Here is a 16,535-nt window from a genome sequence, read left to right as displayed (position 1 = left end):
ATGGGGCAACTGTAGTTTACCCCTCACAGCTACAGTTCCCAGGAGTCTTTGGGGGAAAGTAAGGGGATTTAAATCTGCTTTGAATGTATGGTGTGTGTCATCTTAAATCCCCACACAGCACTGAAGATCCAGAAAAGCAAATTCAGTCCACCCAAAAGGGTTGTCACTTGCCTCCTAGCCTGGTATGGCCGGTGAATGAAGCTCCATGGTGAGAGCATCCCTTTGAGAGGAATACCTAGATAAACAATAGAAGGGAGTAGCTCCTGCCCTCTGACCAGTAGTATATTGTAAGAGTTTGTGGTGGGTAATTTGGCAGTGGGGGTGGGACAGTATTTCCACCAGGGGAAATACAGGGGAAGCCCCGTATCGGCAAGAGCCACACATGAAGCCGCTGGGAGGGAGGCTGTAGGGGCTTCGGCATCCCCACACAACTGGGCCAGGCACCGCAGATTATTGTTAGATTATTGTTAGGGAAGCAGCAACACCTCCCTATCAGTTCATTCAGGCGGCTGCATTAGCAGTGGGTGGGCGCAATTCTAAAAGCCACAACTCTACAGGGATTTTCAGCTCTCCCGCCCCACCATCCCCTTCCATTTCTCCTTTGCTCCTGTTTCCATAGAAGCCACCAAATCTGTTTCCATAGAAACAGAGGTGATTGTTTTGGATTCAGCCGCAATGAAAACAAATGTGGGGAACCTGACAGAGCTGAAAAGGAGATGGCGAGCAGGCAGCGGAGGAGAAAACAATCCAAAAGAGAGGCGCAGGGTAGGCCAGCCTGAGAAAATGGAGCTGGAACTGGACTGGACAGTGGGAAGAAGAGCGAAGGGGTGCAGAATAATGAGGGGGCCTCTATACCCAACAGCTGCCTTGTTTGACCTGCTATATTTTGACAGGGGTTAGGTTAGGGTGGCCAGAATAACTGTGAGGTTTTAGCACAGCATGGTACAGGAGAGCAAGAGTACAGGCCCAGGACATGCAGCTGGTGGAGGCCCATTGCTGCCCCACTAACCTCAGCCTTCCGTCCACCACCTCCCACCGGCCTGCTGCCCTATTTGCAACCAGTTCAGGGGGTGGCACTGCCTGTCAGCTTCCTCCTCTCCAGTCTCCGTGTTGCCCCTGTGTAACTCAGCAGGAAGTATGAGAGGGACAAAACTAGAATTAGTTTACAGTGGTACCTCGGGTTACATATGCTTCAGGTTACAGACTCTGCTAACCCAGAAATATTACCTCAGGTTAAGAACTTTGCTTCAGGATGAGAACAGAAATCGTGCTCCGGCGGCGTGGCGGCAGCAGGAGGCCCTATTAGCTAAAGTGGTGCTTCAGGTTAAGAACAGTTTCAGGTTAAGAACGGACCTCCGGAACAAATTAAGTACGAGGTACCACTGTACTCTGCCTGTCATTGGCTCTGGCACCACCTCCTGTTGGTCCTCCTGCCTTCTACCCTTCCAGTTTCCACCAGCACTAGTCACTGCTGTGTACAATTCTTTCTTTCTTTCTTTTCTTTCTTTCTTTCTTTCTCCCCACCCTGACCCTTTTTCTTTTTCTTTCCCTGCAATCTGACAGCTGTTCCTGACTCAGTTTATGGCAAATGGGACTCTTCTGGCTTGCTCAGCAAGGGCTAATAATAATAATAATAATAATAATAATAATAATAATAATAATAATAATAATAATGTGTATGTTGTTTTGTGCACCAGCCCAAGCCATTTTGCTGGGGGCTGAGAAATGGCATGCAGATTTTTAGTTCTCTTTGTGAATGGGTCAGGAGACACATTTGCCATAAATGGGGAGTGCAAAGTTTGTGTCAGCAGATCTGTTCCTTGGCCCAAGCCAGTAATCACAGATTGTCCATTCCATGACTTATACTAGACTAGAGAGGACAGAGGAATATTCTAGAATGAAGATATGGGAGTCTGGTTGTCGCTCTCTCTCTCTCTCTCTCTCTCTCTCTCTCTCTCTCTCTCTCTCTGTGTGTGTGTGTGTGTGTGTGTGTGTCAGTCATTTAAAGCATTTTTAAATGCTTTTCGGGTGAAAAGGCTCACAAGAGTGGCTTATGTAAGAACAAGGAAAATGAAATCCATGCCTGAAAGCTAACCATCTAAAAGCCACAACACAAAAGGAAAAGGGGGTTAAGAGGGAGAGGAAAACTTGGGTCATGTCCTACAGCCATCTGTGTCAGAGTGCACAGGAACCAAGAGTTATTCTTCCTATTAGATTGCTAACTGGGACCAGACAAATGGAACACGTTTGTCAGAAGCCTTGGAATAGCTTCACTCACTTCCAATCTATTGCCTGGCCCAGTTATTGATTATAACCTTCAAAGTCCTAACAGTTTTTATATCAAGATATCCCAAGGACCATCATTTCCCACGCAAACCTGCCAAGATCCACATTACAGGACCCTGAGTGGATCCTTGTAGCTGCAGGGAATTATCCGGGACAGGGCCTTTTCTACTGCAATTCCCCACCTTTGGAACTCATTCCTCAGCAGAGCTCACTCATCTTTGCCTCTGTTACTTTTTCAGTGCCAAGTTAATATTTATTTTATTCATGAAGGCTTTTTAGGATGTGAGTTTGTTTCAAAGCCCTTCAGAATCTTTGCAGTGGTATTATAATCTCAACCAAGATTTATTCAGTATCAAAAACAATCACATTAACAAATCATTCTATGTGATATTACAAAGAATCTTAGATGATTATGTGCAGCAGTTGATTGGCAAAAGACCAAGTCTTACCCTGTTTGTATATCTAAACCAAATATAGATGTCCAGTTAAACTTTGGGTTTAAATCTCAGAACAGCTACTGTTTTCTGCTGAACTGTGACCTTATGGGAGTTTTTTTTTCTAGGAAGCGCTGATACAGAATAAAGCTTGAAATGTGACCTTGACATAACCTAAAGGCCAAAATATAATATAAAATTACATACTTGAAAGGGTGAGCATTTCCGCACAGATGACATATGAAGCAACTGGCAGAAGACGTGGCTGTTTTTTTTTTATGTAGTTGCTCGTGGCAAACAGATCGTTTAAATTGTTTGCCACAAGCGAAAGCTGCAATTTTGCATCTGACCCAAAACCTGTGTGTATATTTAGGGACAGCAAGATTCTGCTTACGGCTAATACATCTGTTCAATATGAACTGCATAACTAACATATAAACAGTTGCCACACAGGGATGCCCTACCATCCGTTCAAGTTAGGGGAACCTTTCCCAGCCCAATAAGAGGTGCATTCACTTCTCGGTCCCATGCCCAAGAAGGGCCAGAAGCAAAAATGCGAGGAGCGACAAATGTAAATGTTTGCCTTTGTTCTGTAGGCTATGTTCTACAAACACACCTTCCTGTCCTCCATCCAAGCTAGCAAGAGGGATGATCAGAGTTTAAATACACATCCCAGCAAGGCACAAACACCCTTGGGATGTGTGAAGAACCATTTCTGGGGGAAATGGGTGGGGCTGGGGAGGGCCTGGGAGCACACTAGGCCCCTGAGCCTGAGGTTCCCAACTCCTGCACTAGACCGAGGGAGGTGGCTACCTCAGGTGGCAAATGCCAGCAATGCATGTTTGATCCCTGCAAAGGACAGCTGCATATTCCTGCATTGCAGGGTGCTGGACAAGGGGATTCTCACAGTTCCTTACAGCTCTACAATTCTCTGAGGTACCCCTGCCCTTCCAGAGTCCCGTAAGCTAGCTTTCTTTCCTCAGGTATATGATGAAGGATGTTGCCCCACTGCCAATGTTGAAGATTCACTTGCAGCCCGGTCAGATTCTGCATGTGGAATGAGGGGGCGGCTGCCCCACACAACCTTGTATATCAGATACCAGCAGCACTATCCCAATGAACAGCACTCTATGGTTGTACTTTACTAAATCACCAGCTTATAGCTTGAAAGTTCCCTCGAGTCACCGGAGGAACTGGATACGTATTTCTTTTGTGTCAGTTGTGAGGATTGGCCAGGAATAAAGTAAGCACAGTCACACAGCTGTCCAGTGAAAATGCTAATTACATGCTTGCTGCCTGTTCTTAAAATCCCTTCTGAGAGGACGTATGTGAAGCAAATTTCTAATTCTGCACTGCCCCCTGGCGTTCAGCCAGCATAAACAACCTTCCTTCAAACAGGTTATAATAATAATAATTTTATTATATATATACCCCGCCCATGTTTCTGAGTTGCCCCAGCCACTCTGCCCTAGGCTCTGCAGAGTGCACAGCAATTAGGGTTTGTCAAGGCAGTGGCTTTCTGTGCTCTGTGGCTGAGTATAAAATCGTTGCGAGGCACAAGTTAGCTGTGTATAGTACCAAGCCCCACAGTGAACACAGCTTGACTAACATTGTGACACAAAATTAATGTCAGTACAAGAAGCTTATTATCCATACCCAGTGATGGATGGATAAGCCCCGGGTTACTATAATGCAAAATCATATATGGTCTCTTTGGGCCAAAACAAAACTCTTCTCAAGTGCAGACTATCCTAGCAAAAGATGGATTATGTCTTCATTTATTAAAAGCATTTATAAACTGCTTAATATTTTTTTAAAAATCTCTAAGTAGTGTACAACATAAAACAGAAGCATGAAAACATATAAAAATGAATAAAAACAGGATCTGGTTGTATTTATTTTTAAGCATTTATAAATATTAATGGTATCTCATAACACTATAGTATCTTTATTGATTTATAAAGGTATTTATATACTTTCCTCTCATAAGTTTGTGAAGCAATATTAAGAACTCTAAAAGAAAGAAAGAAAGAAAGAAAGAAAGAAAGAAAATCAGTACAGAACCATCATTAAAATGATTGCCTACTCAAGAAACTTGTAAACAGCCGCAAAGGCCTGTTGACATAAAAAAGTTTTCAAGAGATGCCTGCAAGTCAGGAGTGAGGATGCCTGTCAAACCTCTGCCAGAAGAATTCTCCTTGGTGTTCTGCTTGAGGTCAGCTGGGTCTCTGTCACAGGCAGAGCAACTAACAGCTCTCCTCTGGATGATCTCTGTGATCACTTTTATATGTATTTTAAGAGTGTCCTCGGATTGTCAGCATTTAGTAGGAGTGATTCAAGCACATAGCAGGAAATTTAGGTTTTTGCTATTGAAAGTGGATTGGAAATGTATTGAAACAAATGTGGGATGAATGAATGATTAAACATCCTGCAAGCAAATCAGGATAGATGCGGGATAAATGAATGCTCAATGTTTGCTGGTTTCACTTAGGTTTATAATAGCAATGTAAAGTGTGTATTGACCAGAATGCTTCTCCTCTGCATTCTTGTCTACAGAAACACCAATCAGATAAGAATAGCATAAGAGAGGCTCAAAAGTGATTTAAGCATCAGGCTGAAGAGCCAATTCGTCATCAGGTTGAAGAGCAGGGGTCAGCAAACTTGCCGCGTCTCCAGCGCCGATCGCGCGGCGGGCCGGAGGGCGGGGGAGCGCTTGCCCATACGCATGCACACACCCTATTTCCGGCGCACTTCCAGGTCGGAGGAGCATCAGAAATAGCTTGTGCGCATGTACACGGGCCTCCTCTAACCCAGATGTGCACTGGAAATAACGCTTGCACATGCACAAATAACGCTTGCATATGCGCACAAGCTATTTCCGGTGCTCCTCCAACCTGGAAGTGGGCAGCCGCACAGCACTGGTAAGAGTGGGCGGCGGTAGCGGGGGTCACTGTGGGATAGATAAACAAATCCCTCAGGCCTTATCCAGCCCGTGAGCCTTAGTTTGGGGACCCCTGTTGAAGAGCTTGCATTTAAGCCAATTCGTCAAATACTTTGCCTTCCTGCAGAATCTGTGTTTCTCCAACAGAGGGCAGTAAACCCCCACTTTTTCTGTTGACAAGTTGACCATGCCATTCCTATACAAACCTCTCCTCTGTGCACATCTACAGAAAGTGTGTCTGGTCAAAAAGCTACATTCTGGTAGCTGATTACGTCAGAACAGAAACAAGCAAGAGAGTTAGGTGATGATGCTGTGTTAAGTCCAGAGTCTTAAGACTGACAGCTTTACAGCAAAGCCAGCAAAAGCTTTCTTCAGAAGTATCAATTGTGAAGATGAAATGTGTGAAGGAGCCGTGCTAACTAGCCCCACTTCTATCTTTGTGAGGAATGGTTGAGAGAGTTGGGTACATCTAGCCTGGAGGAGAGAAAACAAGAGAGGTGATATGATAGCCATCTTCAAATATGTTAAGGGCTGCCATATGGAAGGCGGACTCCTTCATCTGAGATTTTCACACAGAAGTTGGATGGCCATCTGTCAGGGATTCTAGATGACCCTTGGGACCCCTTCCTACTCTACAATTATATGATTCTATTATGTCTATGGCTGCCAGGTCAGGAGCATCCCAGACCCTGGGATTTCAGGGCCCAAAGCTGCATGCAGTCCCCTTAATAAATAAATCCAAATTTAAGAGGCACCCTTCCCAGTGGGAAATTTAAGCCCTATCCCTGTCACTTGAGGGTGGCCAGGCAAATCTGGAGATTTCAAGTCAGCCCTGGGGGAGTCCGACAGCCCTGCCGATGTTGCTCAGGCTTGCGCTGCCCACTGGAATCTATGTGCACAGTGTGGATGTCTGCAACACAGATGCGTTTACACAGACCTTGGGCCCTTCCCACACCCCCTTCTTCCTATCTGCCAATGTCTCCCCAAAGCCACTTTCTCCCACCTGGGTTCTGGAGTCCATAAAATATCTAAAACTAATGGAAGAGCAGAATGACTTAGAGGGGAAGAGTTAAGCATGTAGAGCCAGTGTGGTGTAGTGGTTAATAGTAGTAGACTCGTAATCTGGTGAACCAGGTTCGCATCTCTGCTCCTCCACATGCAGCTGCTGGGTGACCTTGGGCCAGTCACACTTCTTTGAAGTCTCTCAGCCCCACTCACCTCACAGAGTGTTTGTTGTGGGGGAGGAAGGGAAAGGAGAATGTCAGCCACTTTGAGACTCCTTCGGGTAAGTGAGAAAACAGGATATCAAATCCAAACTCTTCCTCCTCTTCTTCTTCTTCTTTTTCTTCTTCTTCTCTAGAGCTCTGCATTAGGATGTTTCCATTGACCCTCAGTCCTGCAAAAAGGACGACGATATGAAAGCCCTGCCTGCAATCCTGCTGAAAGTTTTATCTTCTACACACACACAGAAACAACGGTCAGCCAAATGAAAGGTTAAAATCAGGAAACCAGCATTATTTATCATTCCTTTGGGTACCTAAGCAAAAAAATAAATAAAGTGAGGCTCTCCTTGGTCAAGCTACTTGGGGACCACATGACCCCCCCCCCCCAGCCATAACATTATCCTCCCTCAGCAGTTTGGCCAAAGAGAGTTCATGCACCCACTCAGGAAGTTGACAGGAAGGAGTAATCGGAAAGGCAAGTCAGGTTGACAGACACTCCACTGTCTCTTTGTGTTTCCATCTACTGCCTTTGTTTTGAAATCTTTTGTGCAGCACGTTCATGCCATTGGGATGGATGTATAGAAGGAATACTTTAATTACATTGGACAGCAGTTCAGTTAAGAAGGAAGGCTGTATTTATGCCATTGGTATGCAGCAAGGATAGCCAATGTGGCGTCTGCCAGATGTTGTAGGGCTTCCACCAGCCCCAGCTGGCTTCAGGGATTATCAATGTTGTTGCCCTCCAGAAGCTGTTGGGTGTGATGTTTCCTCTAGTATCCAGAGGAAACAAGAACCCACCCACCGTGCTCAGCTTCACTGTGTATTGCTATTCTGATATGATATAGATCAGCCTTTCTCAACATTGGGTCCCCAGATGTTTTTAGACTACAGCTCCCATCATCCCAGTCTAGCAGGACCAGTGGTCAGGGATGATGGGAGTTGTAGTCCAATAACATCTGGGCACCCAAGGTTGAGAAAGGCGGATCTAGATGCTCCCACTCACAAGAAGGCTCACAATAAGCTCCCTCGATTTTTCTTACACGCTTCCACATGTACAAGAAGTACAAGAGTGGAAACTTACCAGAAGAGACAATGGAAACACAAGTCTATTTCACTTAACTAACCTTGACAGTGCCCTTTCATCTTCACTGTCCAAGCAGTAAATTGATACCATCTCATAGAGGCTCAGCTTGGCCTTTCAATAGTTCCCAACTGTGGAGTCATGTCAAGCATTTGCCGATGTCAGTCTGAATTCCTTCCAGTTCCCTTGATCTTTTATTCCTCAACTCACTCAAACTTGGGCTGCACTTTTCTTCTGGTCTCTGATTCAAAGGAATAACATCTCTGCATCTAATTCTTTAGTTTGTAGAAGTCCTCAGGTGCATCACACAGGCTATTTCACTCCTGGGGAAGCTCCCCCCCCTTCCTTCTATTAAGCTCTCAAAGGCCACTAAAAGGTGCCTTATGTGAATGCAGCTGCTGGCGTCTGCCAGCCACATTAAGTGACAAGGTCCTGTCCTGAGCAATGCTCTCAGCCATTTCAGTCTATACTGAACAGAAGGATGTGATCAGCCCTAAACCACTGTTGACAGCAAGGTGCAGAGTGCAGGCATCTACAGCAAAGTTCTGCAGCAGAGTTTTGGAAGGGGCAATGCTTCTGAATACCAGCTGGAGGAAACCAGAGGAGGGGAGAGTCCTCTTGTGGTCAGGTCCTGCTGGCTGTTTTGCCATAGGCATCTGGTTGGCCTCTGTGAGAACAGGATGCTGGACTAGGTGGACAATTGACCTGATCCAGCAGTCTATTCTTATGTTCTGTCCAGACCTTTCTGAGCTGGGGAGGTGGAGGCAGAGAAAGAGAAACCGCAAAGGCTGACAAGAAGAAGTAACTTTTGCCAGTTCAAGAACATCAAGGTTCACATGAGGTTGCCAGCATAACATCCTTAGCAAAGCCAAGTCTTTTCTTCTTAAAGTGTTCTGTATTTATTGCCTTTGGCTGTGCAAAAACCATACATTTAAAATACATTTCCACACTCAGTGAACCCTAGCAACTATAGTTCATCCCCCACATTGCATCCTCACTACAAGGAAGGCTAAGCAGAGGAACAATGATTTGTCTAGGGTCACCTAAACATTTTCTGAGTTGGGATTTGAATGTGACTCTCCCAAATCTAAATCCTTAAAAACTCGATTTGCCTCCCAGAAAACAAGAATCAAGAGTCTGGGTACTGCAGTAAAGGGAACCCCATCAAGTATATAAGACTTTCACAGTCTGCAAATGTGACGTGAAGGCTGGGAATCCCTTGTAGACGACGACAGTTGCCTGGAGACAGAGGCCATCAGTTGTGCAGCCTTAGTAGTGACCAGAGGAATGCCTGTTGGGAGAAAAATGCCATGGTGCATCTGAGCACCTTCATCTGCCCCAGCTGCAATAAAACATGTCTCTCCTGTATCAGTCTCTACAGCCACAACAGGCGCTATAACCTTCTGACAGTCTTGACTCCACCCCCAAAAGTGCACTCCTTCATTGTCTCCCAAGACAGATGAGTGCCAACAACAAGACCTCAATAACTCTGCTCCTGTCAGGCATTAGGGAATTGGATCCCCCCACGGTAGGCTGCCAGGAATATATAAGACAGTGAAAGTTCTTACCAATGTCTTTTATTCAATATTCACACAGAGAGGCTTAGAAATGCAGCCTCTTGGAATAATGGTGTTGCTCCGAGTAAATCTCTCTCTTTTTAAAAATATTTTTAAATTAAGAATTTAAACAAAACATATTATCTTAAAACATATCATCCTTGATTCCCCCCCCAATTCCCCCCCATAAAATAACCCACTCTTCCCTCCTCCCTGACTTCCCTCAGCTCCAATCTCTGGTTTCTCTACAAATACTATTCTCTGCATGTTACAAAACTGTATAAATCCTTAATTTATCTGACTGCTTATTGTCAATAAAAAGTTTGTGAGTGTTTATTCAAAACCTGCCAAGGAGTCCAATTCAGTTTGGTGTTTCTTTAAATACTTTGTAAAAGGTTCCCATTCATCTTTAAAGTCACAGTTATCCTTGTCCCATAGTTTATGTGTCGATTTTGCCAATTCTGCGTAGTCCATCAGTTTCTCTTGCCATAGTTCTTTAGTCAGGGTTTCCTCGTTCTTCCATCCTTGTGCTATTAAGACTCTTGAATACATGAAGATATTTTTCAGCTTCTTTGGCAGGTCTTTCTCTACAAACCCTAACAAGCTCCGAGTAAATCTCCACCCCCCTCCACTTCCTCAATCGTCAACAGCACCACCCACCTTACGGTGGCTGCTTAGGGTCATTTGTCTCCAAGCCTTTTGCTCTCCTACTTTCAATGCTGCCAGGTTCTGGAAGAAAGGGGGTCTGGAATGCTTTCTAGTGATAAGGTGTCAGCCAGCTGCTCCAGCTCTGCTTCCTCCTCCTCTCCCATTATTTCCCAACTTTGCCCTTCATCTGCCTCTGAGCTATGACCTCCTGCAAACCACTGTTGTAATTCTGAACTGTCTTCCTCTTCTCTGGAAGGTTCAGGCTGGGGAGGCGATCTCCACCACTCCTCCTCTGTACAGTCCCTGACAGTTCCCTTGTTACACCACTTTGCCTTATATTGACTAATGCCCAGTCCTTTGTCACACAACTTGGCTTCCTTCTGCTCCTACGTGATGCATTGCATACTTTACAGTCAATTTCAAAATGCCTTCAGGGACTGGGTAGCACTGCCTGCTAGACAAGTCTACCTCACTGTAATATAACTGAAGAAATATTTTCATGCAACAGTCTTACAAAGTGTTGCTAATTTCAATAGTTATTATGTAATTTTGCTCATTTCTTGGGAACTTTCTTCTAAGAAGCTCCAAGTACATTTCTTTCTAGTCCTCATAGACCAATAAAGCTTGGCTTTCAAAACACAGAAACATTCCAAAACTCTTGCAAAGAGTGTGTATGAGAGTCAGGAATATAAAAAGTGTGGACAAATCTGATAAGAACTCCTTCAGCATTTAAACGCCCTCATCACGAACACGATTTGCTCTTAATAAATGCTCATGTTGTACCAAAGAAACCCAAATGTGCTTGCTACATAAATTTCTGTGTTCAGAAGTTATTTTAGAGACAAGCAGCAACAATGTCTAACTCCAAAATAATGTCTTTAGAGAAAAAAACCTGCTACCTATACAGAAAATGTATGATAAACAATTCCTCTGACACACTGCAGAAATAAATGTACATACAATTTTCAGGAAGTCAAATCTGCATGCCAGATCTGTGAGCTGCGGAATACATATTGCCATGGTTACAGACCATCTCACTTAGGGAATTGTCAATATAGTGCCTCCCCACACTCAGTGAATGTGTGAGCAAGGTTATGAGGAGAACCCATGACTAGGGCTGTGTACACACACCTTTCAAAGCACATTTGAAGCTCATGCTTTACCTCAAAGAATTCTGGGCACTGTAGTTTGTTAAAGGGTTGCTGGCAATTGTAAGAGGTGAACTACAGTGCCCAGAATTCTTTGAGGTAAAGAATGAGCTTCAAATGTGCTTTAAAGGTATAGCACTGTGTACAAATCCTATGTCAAGTTGACTTGGCTGAATCTGCACCTAGACTGACAAATCATGTAGGGCTGCTGCTTGAATGTTGAGTGAACATGCAGCTAATTTGGGCTGAGGTGGTGATGAGTGGGAGAGTCTGGCTGAAATGTTTGTGGTGGAAATTTCCCTATCTCATACTCTCAGCATCCACTACCAAAATTTATTCTTGGCATGTGCTTACACACCACACAGTTAGAAAGGAACTTGAATATACAGGATCAAAGTAAGGAAGCATTTTTAAATTGTTGTTGTGCTTGTAAGTTGTTTTAGGTCACTTTTATGAAGAAAGAGAGTAATGAATGTAAATCATAACATCACACTGCTTGAACTTGGAAGACCTCCTCTGTTTCTCCCAACACTCTTGGTTGTTAAGATCAGCACAATAAGTTTTCTTGAGAGTTCCTTCACCCTCTGAAGTGTGGGGAATGGTGTCCACAGAGAGGGCTTTCTCTGTGGCAGCCCCTAAATTGTGGAATTCCCTCCCTATAGACATGTGTCTAGCATCAACATGGTACAGCTTCTGCCATATGTAGAGGACATACCTTTTTGCCCTGATCTTTGGCACTTGAAATAAACATATTTTGGGACTTACCTTATTCTTCTGATCATTCTTCTAACTAATTTTAATACTTGTATTTGTTGTAACCTGCCCTGGGACCTTATGATGAAGGGTAAGAAATTCAGTAGATGATTATTATATGAATCCTCTACCTTTACATGCTGAGATCTAATTGCTCCAGCAGGTGGCAGATGCTCTACAGTGTGTTGATATGTCAAAGTTTATCAAGGAATCTGACTTTGCCCATCCTAGTGGCCTGTTGGGAAGATGTCTGTTGAGAGCTGCAGCAACTGTCTTTGTCTTAGGATAGGATCAAAGAGTGTATGTGGTCATTGGATTTGCTAAACACAAAGGAGGAGCTGAAGGAAAACAATGGGGTTACTCTCCCTGTTTCAAATACAGAAAGTGATTAGCAGGTCAGTCAGAGAGTCAGTGACTTGCTGGGGTATTTCTAGTTGTGGCCAGTTCCTGGAAGATGATGGAGAGTATATGGTGCAACTACCCTGCCTTAAAAAATCAATCAATCATGGCAAGGTCCTCTCTTTTTTGGCATATGTTGATTTGTAAAGTGCACAGTGAATTAATCAGGATTGGTGCTTTGGGAATCTGCAGCATCACAATTGACAGGCAAAGGAAGGAGTTAACAGGAAGGGGTGACCCAGTGACTTGTATATTCTGCAATTCTCACAAATGATATTCAAAAAAATTATAAAGACAATTCATGATCCATGCTATTGTAGCTTACAGCTGTAATAAACAGTGCACAGCCGTCAGCAGCAGCAACAAGAAAAAGAGAGCTAAAAACATCAGAGCAGACAGAAATATCTTTTTTAGATTAAATTGTATTAACTCCTGGAAGAAAAATATGAAACAAACAAGAAACATGTAAGTGTAATCCCAGGACAAGTTATTTCCCTGTTAATAATTTGCGGCTAGCTTATTACAAAATGTAGTGTGATATTAGGCAAGGCTTATTTTAGCCAAGGTGTTTGGCTGAACATAGTAAGGTTATCTCCAGGCAAAAGCTTCTCATCTGCTAAAAAGAGAATGGCACTCTGAGCCTAAATATATTTACTTTGGAAGAGGACCCATTTATTTAAGTGGAATGTACTACCACATAATGGTTTTAGGTTTATGGTGTAAAGGCACAATGTTATGCTGCAGTTAATGTGGGCTGACCTGCCTTAGGGAAGTAGCATAAGTGCTACTCTGCTGGTAGAGACAGAGCTATGCCAGTAGAATGACACTGCTGGCAGAAGGCAGCCCTGTATAGGAAAGCTTTTTAAGGTTTAATGCTTTACTATGTTTTTATATATGCTAGAAGCCGCCCAGAGTGGCTGGTGCAAGGGTACTACTGGGAAGGGTACTACTACTACTACTACTACTAATAATAATAATAATATGCCAATGGAACTCTTGTGGTATTCCAGCAGCAACAATAAAAGCCCTCTTGTTGGCATATTCTACTGGTGAAGTAACAGCAACAGAGCAAGCATAACCCGGGTGGGGATGTGAGTGCGTCATGGGCATAATGTAGTTATGTCACATCCTTCATTGCAACAACACATTCACACTGACTGCACAACTTTGCAACATGTAAAGAGCTAGTGTATGTAATTTCCTTCCCATGGAAGTCAGTGGGAGGGGATTTTATTTTATTTTTTAACTGTGCCCACTTCCTTCTATGACAGCAGAGCTTAGAATGTGATGTCACGCAACACCTCCAGCAGGGCCCCGTCTGCACTACACATTCAAAAGAGTATCATGCCACTGTAAACGGTCAAGGAGGCTTCCTAGAAATAATCCTGGTAACTGTATAGTTTATTAATGCTGCTGAGAGCTGTCAGGAGACCCTTATTTCTCTCACAGAGCTATAGTTCAGAGTGCTTTAACTATCAATCCCTCTCCCCAAGAAACTCTGACCAGCAACGGTGACAATGGGCAGTTCCACACCATACATTTAAAGCACATGCAATGCATATTTAAAGCACATGACTTCCTCCAAAGACTACTGGGAACTATAGTTCCTCCAAAGAGCTATGATTCCTGACACCCTTAACAGACTACAGTTCCCGGATCCTTTGGGGGAAGTCATGTGCTTGGATGTGCTTTAAATGTATGGTGTGCATTTGCCCTAAGCTCCCTGCTGCTGCTGTTGACCTACTTGCTCCAGGCAAGCTCTGTACCCTTGTATGCTCCATGTCAGACAGCTATACTGTGAAAAGTGTTCCTAACCTGCTTCCGGTGACTTGAGGGACACGGCAACTACTCTTCTGATGCCTGTCAAATCAATGTCCAAGAGACGACTTGGCAATCCTACCCATGCCTTTGCTTTTTTATGATCTCATCTGTTCCAGATGCTGTTCAATAAAGGCTTTGGCATTGCCATATGGGTTGTTTCTTTGTCACATTAGAGTGGGTAGAGAAGGAGCCCTTTCCCATCTCCAGATGTGAGCTGGCCTCAGGACAGAACTTGGAGGGGAATGTGCAAAGATCCTGGTGGGCTCAGTCAGTGGCTTGTTTTTTTTCTGTTCACACCACCACAGGTGCCCAGTCCCTGACCAGCTTGTCTGTGCAGAAAGCAGAAGGGCATAGGTGACTATCACACTGAAAGCTGAACAGACGATTCCCCTGGAAACCAAAAGTTGGAGAATGGCAGCTGGCAGCTCTTGTAGTTCAAGAAGACAAGGAGGGGATCACACCATGCCAAAGTACAGGTCCGTGTTCCTCAAACTCCCCACTGTTGCCACCACAGACGACTTGAAATTTACTGAGGGATTTGGCAGACCCCTTAACTATTGTTCTGCCTTTCCATAGCAATTGTTATGTTCTGTGCTGGATACTTCTTTTATTGTATTTCATTGTGTTCCATGGAATTCAAATTGTAATACAAGATAGGAAATATAATAATATTAATATTTGCATAATATTTTGATGCAATGGATGCACCATCTCCCGTCTTCAACCACAAATACACAGACACGCTGTAGACCAGCTGAATGAGGCTCACAGACCACTGGCATTCCATGGATCACAGTTTAAGAACTCCTAGTATAGCACTCTGCTATGAAGCACTGCTAAGAAGATGTCAATGAACTTTCCTAACTTCCAGGTTACTACTGTCCAGCATTAACCTGGCCTTGACTGCTAGGAAGCTGGTGCCAGGCTCTCCATTGTGAAAGAAAGGTGGTATGATTTTGAATGGCATCCTGTATGTGAATCACGCCATTGCTGAGTCATAGTTCTGGAGAGAATGATCTTTTCTCAGGCGCAGTGTGCCAAATGTGAATTCCTGGGTCCAGCCTCATTGAAATGTTGGACAGAGGGTGCTGCCAGACAACCTGTTCATTGAGCATTCTTTCTGATTTGTTTGGAGGGAGTTTAGATGGTGTTTGCCATTTAATGAGCATTCACTCCAATTTGTTTGTGGGGAGGCTAGACTTGTGTCAAAGCAAGCGTTATCCCACACTACATATTCCTGTCACTTTCCTTATTGCCAAAAGCCCTGTGATACTTCTCTCCATCCCAGCTGGCAGCTGAATCTTACTCCAACACTGGCAACAGGATAGCATCCTCCAAGACACCTGAAGGCTAGTTTAGGGAGTGCAGTACTCCCCAAACACAGCTCTATCTTCCTACTGAAATGAGTGGCTGGGGGCTGCTGCTGCCCGAGGTGCTTCCCTCATCAGTGAACTCTGCCTGATGGTAAGGCTGTTGTGTTTTTCATTTTAAATGTGAGGCTTACATTTATTTATTTTTAATTCATTTATTTACATTAGTTTTGTGCTATGAACCTTAAACTTTTCTCTGTTGGCTAGGCAGTAAATTCAATGTTGAAAGGGTTATTTGCTGTGTTTTTTCATGATTTAGCAATGTTCTCATGGCAGAAAGAGCAGGAGAGGCTCAGCAGGACTTTATTTTGACTGTTTGTAGACCGATTAATATACAAAATTTTACTTAAGTGGGGTGTACAGAAAACTAAAACAACAAATGTTACTGAAATGCACAATAAAACCATTACAGTGGTACCTCGGGTTAAGGCACCAAGGTTGATGGAACTTCCTTAGTCTGTGTCTCACTCTGCTGCTGTCCACACACACACACACACACACACACACACACACAGTTCCAGGCCACAGCACATTTGATTAGGATAATTTCTCAGGAAGCCTAAAGAACAGCAAATGGGAGACCCCCTCCATGCACAGTTCTTTCTCTGGCCTCTGAGCACCTATCCTCCAGCTACTCTATGTTAAGAGTCCTGACAGTGCTAAACTACGGCTTAGTGCAAATGCATGAACCTGAAGACTCTTGGAGAGGAAGAGATCCTGTCTGCTCTGCTTCTTCTCTATTCTGGCTGCTGCTGTGCTGCTGTTAGCTAAATCATGGTTTGGCTTAATGTGCCATCCTCCTTGCTGGAGGAGACCAACCATAAACCTGGATTTGGACAACTTCACATGCTAAGGCAAACCATGCTTAGCTTGCG

The sequence above is a fragment of the Podarcis bocagei genome (genome assembly GCF_964188305.1).
Source record: "Podarcis bocagei genome assembly, chromosome: 5".
Lineage (NCBI taxonomy): Eukaryota > Metazoa > Chordata > Lepidosauria > Squamata > Lacertidae > Podarcis > Podarcis bocagei.
Note: the sequence above shows the minus strand (reverse complement) of the source record.